Here is a 6,992-nt window from a genome sequence, read left to right as displayed (position 1 = left end):
ATAATATAATATAATATAATATAATATAATATAATATAATATAATATAATATAAATATATATAATATAATGATATGATATGATATGATAATATAATAATATAATAATATAATATAATAATATAATATAATATTCCCCAGCCAGTCATACTTTAAGAGTGGTGGATTTCAACTCCCAGAATTCCCCAACCAGGCTTGCTGACTGGTGAATTCTGGGAATTGAAATCCACACATCTTAAAGTTGCCAAGCTTGAGAAATAACGGATCTTTTTACATTTCTATAACAGTGTAATGCAAGCATTCAATCAAATCTTTATTATGGTCATAGAATTTTCCTGAAACATGGTCTCCATGTAGCTTATATATAACCAGGCAAAGAACGGAAAAATAATCTACAATCTACACTGTGGGAAAGCTCGTTCTTATTTTTGCTGTCGTTTTTATTCTGTTAAAAAACTCTATGTATGGAATAAATCACGGAATTTCCCTAAGATCAAATGCTTCAATAATCCTGATTTTTCTTTCCACAAGGATGGGATTCAAGGATATGACCCTCACGGATAACATGAGTGTTATTTATCATCTTTTCCAGCTCAATCAAAATGCAATTCACTCCTCAGAGAATTTAGCGTCTGAATTTTATCAATAGCTTTTTCAAGAAGAGCAATTGACTACCCATTAGCCTTTCTCAAAGGATAAATTATATAAAAAAATTCTGCTGTTCAAGCCATTATTAATTTAGCTGCCAACGATAAACACGTAGGGCAGTTCCTTGTCAGATAATTTAGTACTAACCACCTCAGAAATATAATAAAATCATCCCAATTTGAGGGCCCAATTTAAGTTCTAACCCTATCTTCTGGGAATATTTTCTCCCAGAAAGGCATCGCTTTTTCATTTACCCATTTCTGGAAAAAAAAAAATCCCTTCTCTTGACATCCCTCCAACATTTTTCAAAAATATTCGTTGAGGTGTTTGCGCTCTCTTATTGGAGTGAAATGCCAGCCCTGCGTGATCTCCACCGAAACGCTTATATAAAAGCTGATAAAAAGCCGCCAGATTTTCAAATGTTTGCCTTTCATAACTTCCATTTCTCCACCTTCGAAAGAAATGAGCTCTCCACACATCTACGAGCTGGCAGATAATGATAAAACATAGAAGGAAACAGGGCTGGAAGGGACCTTGGAGGTCATCCAGTCCAACCCGCTCTTCAAGCAGGAGACCCTGTGTAGTACATATGTTACACAAGGGTGAAATTTGCTATTCTATTGCTGATTCTTCTCCACACGGGGTGTTTGTCCCATGGTTAAGTTTGGGGGGAGGGACTATAAATTGATTGATTGATTGTTTTATATCCCACCTTCATAAACAACTCAAGGAAGGCGGAGGACTTAGCTAATACTTCCTCTTCCACCTATTTTCCCCAAAACAGCAACAACCTTTTGAGGCGGGTTAGGACGAGAGAGAGAGAAGGACTGACCCAAGCTCCCCCAGTCACCTTTCATGTCTAAGGCAGGACTAGAACTCACAGTCACCTGGTGATTAGCCCTAAGTCACCCTGATGGCTTTCGTGCCTAAGGCGGGACTAGAACTCACCGTTTCTTGGTGATTGGCTCAAAGTCACCTTGACGGCTTTTATGCCTAAGGCGGGACTAGAACTCACAGCCACCTGGTGACCGGCTCAAAGACACCCAGCTGGCTTTCCTGCTTAAGGCGGGACTAGAACTCACAGCCACCTGGTGACCGGCTCAAAGACACCCAGCTGGCTTTCCTGCTTAAGGTGGGACTAGAACTCACAGTCACCTGGTAATTGGCCCAAGTCACCTTGATGTCTTTTATGCCTAAGGCGGGACTCACAGCCACCTGGTGACCGGCTCAAAGACACCCAGCTGGCTTTCCTGCTTAAGGTGGGACTAGAACTCACAGTCACCTGGTAATTGGCCCAAGTCACCTTGACGGCTTTTATGCCTAAGGCGGGACTAGAACTCACAGCCACCTGGTGACCGGCTCAAAGACACCCAGCTGGCTTTCCTGCTTAAGGTGGGACTAGAACTCACAGTCACCTGGTAATTGGCCCAAGTCACCTTGACGGCTTTTATGCCTAAGGCGGGACTAGAACTCACAGCCACCTGGTGACCGGCTCAAAGACACCCAGCTAGCTTTCCTGCTTAAGGTGGGACTAGAACTCACAGTCACCTGGTAATTGGCCCAAGTCACCTTGACGGCTTTTATGCCTAAGGCGGGACTAGAACTCACAGCCACCTGGTGATTGGTCCTAAATTACTGACTGCCTGGGGGACTTTGGGCCTGTCCCCCTCTCTCAAGCCAGCCTACCTCACAGGATTGTTGTGGGGAAAATAGTGTCTTGGAAATGTTCACCACCCTTGAGTTATTTGTACAAAATAACAAAGGTAGGGTACAAAATCAATAAATGAAATAAAGACATATTATACCCCGCCCTTCTCCTAGCCGCCCTGGGTCCGCCAGGAGAAGGGCGGGGTATAAATTTAATAAAAACAAAAAACAAACAAAACAAACCTTATTTTTTTAAAAAATAAAATAAAGGAATTTTATTTGTGCTGGTGGCTTAACCAGGAACACAGTGCCGAAAAATGCAGAATAATAATAATAATAATAATAATAATAATAATAATAATAGTAATGGCAACAATAACAATAATGATGATGATGATGATGATGTTGGAAGGGACCTTGGAGGTCATCTAGTCCAACCCCCTGCTCGGGCAGGAAACCCATATCCCCTTTCAGACAAATGGCTGTCCCGTCTCTTCTTAAAAAACGTCCAGTGTTGGAGCATTAACGGGTGGCCAAAATTTAAAATAATAATAATAATTTTATAAAATAAAATAATAATAAAAGTCTTACCTTTAAGAAGCTTGCAAGGAGGCAACGAAGGAACAAAAAAGAATTCAAGGCTGGTAAGGGGGAAAGAAAAAAAACACAGAAAAAAGTGAAGATCTCAAAAGAGGTCAGACTTGACGCATGGAAGATTGGGCCCATTTGGGAATCTGAGGTTGATATTTCCGGGTGCAGCTGGACGTGGATGTCAGAGGGGGTGGACAGCTGCCTTTGAAAAGTTGTGATACGTGATGGAGAGAGGGGGGGGGACTGTTTGCAAACCTTGGGTAGTTTTTATTGGNNNACCCCCTACTCAATTTCAGACAAGTTACCCTTTCAGACAAATGGCTGTCCTATCACTTCTTAAAAACCTCCGGTGTTGGAGCGCCCACAGCTTCCGGTGGCCAGCTGTTCCACTGGTTAATTGTTCTCACTGTCAGGAAGTTTCTCCTTAATTCCAGGTTGCTTCTCTCCTGGATTAGTTTCCATCCGTTGCTTCTTGTTCTGCCTTCAGGTGCTTTTGAGAATAACTTGAACCCCCCCCCCCCCGCCTTCTCCGGGCAGCCCCTCAAATATTGGAATGTTACTATCATGACTCCCCTAGTCCTTCTTTTCAAAATAACAAGAGTTGGAAGGGACCTTGGAGGTCTTCTAGTCCAACCCCTTGCTTGAGCAGGAGATCCTAGGCCAGGGGTAGGCCACCTTGGCTCTTTTATGACTCGTGGACTTCAACTCCCAGAATTCCTGAGCCAGCCATGCTGAGGGAAAAGGGAGAGGTTTCCAAGCTGAGCCATGCTGGCTCAGGAATTCTGGGAGTTGAAGTCCACGAGTCATGAAGGGGTCAAAGTTTCCCTCATGCTGGCTCAGGAATTCTGGGAGTTGAAGTCCATGAGTCATAAAAGAGCCAAGGTTGCCTACCACTGCCCTGCGCCATTTCAGACAAATGGCTGTCCAGTCTCTTCTTAAAAACCTCCAGTGTTGGAGCACCCACAACTCCTGAAGGCAAGAAGCCATCTTTTTGAGTAATTATCCTCACTGTCGGGAAGTTTCTCCTTAGTTCTAGATTGCTTCTCTCTCCTTGATTAGTTTTCATCCGTTGTTTCTTGTCCTGCTTGCATCTCGGTGGCCAATGTTTCTTGTCCAAATTTCATCCTCTCTCTCTCTCTCTCTCTCTCACACACACACATACACACACACACTCTTTACATTCATCCGTCCATCCTCTCTCTCTCTCTCTCTCTCTCTCTCTCTCTCTCTCTCTCTCTCTCTCTCTCTCTATCTATCTATCTATCTATCTATCTCTGACACGGTTTCCAAGTTACCTTCCCTTCTTCTCCTGCTTGCTTACAGTTCATCTTTATTTAATAATCATCTCTGCGTTCTTCTCCTCTTCCTGGCCGTTGCACCCACTGAGCCTAAAGTTTCTGCTAAATTTCCTGCAAAGCTTCTCTTGTTTGTTGCAAACCTCCAGGGCTGACTCAGTGGATTCAGCACGACGGGGTTGGGAGGGACCCTGGAGGTCATCTAGTCCAACCCCCTGCTCATGCAGGAGACCCTATACCATTTCAGACAAATGGCTGTCCAGTCTCTTTTTAAAAAGGAGGAAGAGGAGGAGGGGGAGGAGGAGGAAGAGGAGGAGAATAACGGAGTTGGGAGGGACCCTGGAGGTCATCTAGTCCAACCCCCTGCTCATGCAGGAGACCCCATACCATTTCAGACAAATGGCTGTCCAGTCTCTTCTTAAAAAGGAGGAGGAGGAAGAGGAGGAGGAAGAGGAGGAGGAGAATAACAGACTTGGAAGGTACCCTGGAGGTCATCTAGTCCAACCCCCTGCTCATGCAGGAGACCCATACCATTTCAGACATGTGGTTGTTCAATCTCTCCTTAATTGCAGCAAGATTTCTGGCTGTAGTACCTGCTACAGGTTGTCCTGCTCTCTCTGGTTTCCCTTCTCTACCTCTGTTTCTCATGTTTGGCCACTTTAAGATATCTGGACTTCAACTCCCAGAATTCCCCAGCCAGCTGTGCTGGCTGGGGAATTCTGGGAGTTGAAGTCCAGACATCTTCAAGCTGCCAAGCTTGAGAAACACTGCATAGCCATCCAGATCTTTCATCAATGCTGTCCTTGTTTGTGATAACCCACGTTGGGTGAGAAGCTCTGCAGATGCTCCCCAACTGTGGTCAACTCAGTTCTTCCAACCGTGCTGGGCCTCCATCCTCACAATCCACGTGTGCACCCCCCTCTCTTTTCTTCCGGATCCAACTCCTCCATCCATTCACGTCTTCCAAGAAGTCCCACCCCCCACTAAGAGGTCCCTCTTGCAAAAGTAGGCTTCCCTCAACTCCTCCGACGGAGGCACGGATACAACCTACTCCCACCAACTTTGTTCTTTTCCAGCCCAAGTTGGTAAGGTTGTACGAACATGGCTCCAGGATGGAACAAGGGTTCAAGTTATATAACAACAACAACAACAACAACAACAACAACAACAACAACAACAACAATAATAATAATAATAATAATAATAATAATAATAATAATAATAATAATAAAGTTGGAAGGGACCTTGGAGGTCATCTGGTCCAACCCCCTGCTAAGGCAGGAAACCCTATCCCATTTCAGACAAATGGCCGTCCAGTCTCTTCTTAAAAACTTCCAGTGTTGGAGCATTCACCGCTTCTGGAGGCAGGTTGTTCCACTGGTTAATTGTTCTAACTGTCAGGAAGTTTCTCTTTAGTTCTAGGTTGGCTTCTCTCCTTGATTAGTTTCCATCCGTTGCTTCTTGTCCTGCCTTCAGGGGCTTTGGAGAATAGCTTGACTCCCTCTTCTTTGGGGCAGCCCCTGAGATACTGGAACACTGCTATCATGTCCCCCCTCGTTCTTCTCTTCATTAAACTAGACATTCCCAATTCCAGCAACCATTCCTTATATGTTTTAGCCTCCAGTCCCCTAATCATCTTTGTTGCTCTTCTCTGTACTCTTTCCAGAGTCTCAACATCTTTTTCACATCGTGGTGACCAAAACTGGATGCCGTATTCCAAGTGTGGCCTTACCAAGGCATTGTAAAGTGGTATTAACACTTCACGTGATCTTGATTCTATCCCTCTGTTAATGCAGCCTAGCACTGTGTTGGCCTTTTTGGCAGCTGCAACACACTGCTGGCTCCTATTTAGGTGATGGTCCACTAGGACTCCGAGGTCCCTCTCACAGTTACTACTATTGAGCAAGGTACCCCCTATACTATACCTGTACATTTGGTTTTTCTTGCCTAAATGTAGAACCTTGCTTTTTTCACCCTTGAAGTTCATTTTGTTAGATAGCGCCCAGTGTTCGAGTCTGTCCAGATCCTCCTGTATCCTAAGCCTGTCTTCTGGAGTGTTGGCCATTCCTGCCAGCTTGGTGTCATCTGCAAATTTGATGATTTCAGCATCTATCCCCTCGTTCAAATCGTTGATGAAGATGTTGAGGAGCACTGGGCCCAGAACAGAGCCCTGGGGCACCCCACTACACACTGGGTTCGTTCCTGTCTAGATCTTCCTGGCAAAACTCAACCGTTCCGTTCGGAAGAAGCTCATACTTACTCACTGGAGATGTCCCGCTCTGGAGTCCCAGCAAGAACTGAGGCTCTGATGGTGGCCCCTTTCTTTATATACGCCCTTCCAAAATAGCATCAGTTGCTCCCCACCCCCTCCATCCTCCCCCCTTTCCCTGCAGGTCATTTCAGCTGTGAGTGACATGTTGACAAGGAAGTGGTCCTACAGAAGGCCAGGCCAGACCATGAATGGTGCTGCTTTTTAAGCTCCTCATCTCCTCCTCCTTCCTGCATCCTTTGATGCTCCGAGGAGAAATAACATTCCAGAGGATGGAGGGGTGTGTGTGTGTGTGTGTGTGTGTGTGGAACACATGTGTGTACACATACACACTGGTGTAGGGCACAGGTGGTGACGGGCGGCTGATAAGCGAGCAGAAGCTTCTGACCAAGACCCTGTAGAGACGATAACTGGAAGAGGAGACATTCTCAGCCAGAATTTATTTTTTATTTTTATTTTTGGAAAAGAAGAAGATCATTTATATGTCCGTAAATTCTGTTTCCCCCACCCTGTATGCTGTTTGATGGACTCTTGTGCAAAAATC

This window comes from Protobothrops mucrosquamatus, unplaced genomic scaffold (assembly GCF_001527695.2).
Source record: "Protobothrops mucrosquamatus isolate PMUCROS unplaced genomic scaffold, P.Mucros_1.0 scaffold1499, whole genome shotgun sequence".
In the NCBI taxonomy this organism is placed as follows: Eukaryota; Metazoa; Chordata; class Lepidosauria; order Squamata; family Viperidae; genus Protobothrops; species Protobothrops mucrosquamatus.
The sequence above is the reverse complement of the archived record's forward strand: the minus strand, read 5'-3'. Positions refer to the sequence as shown.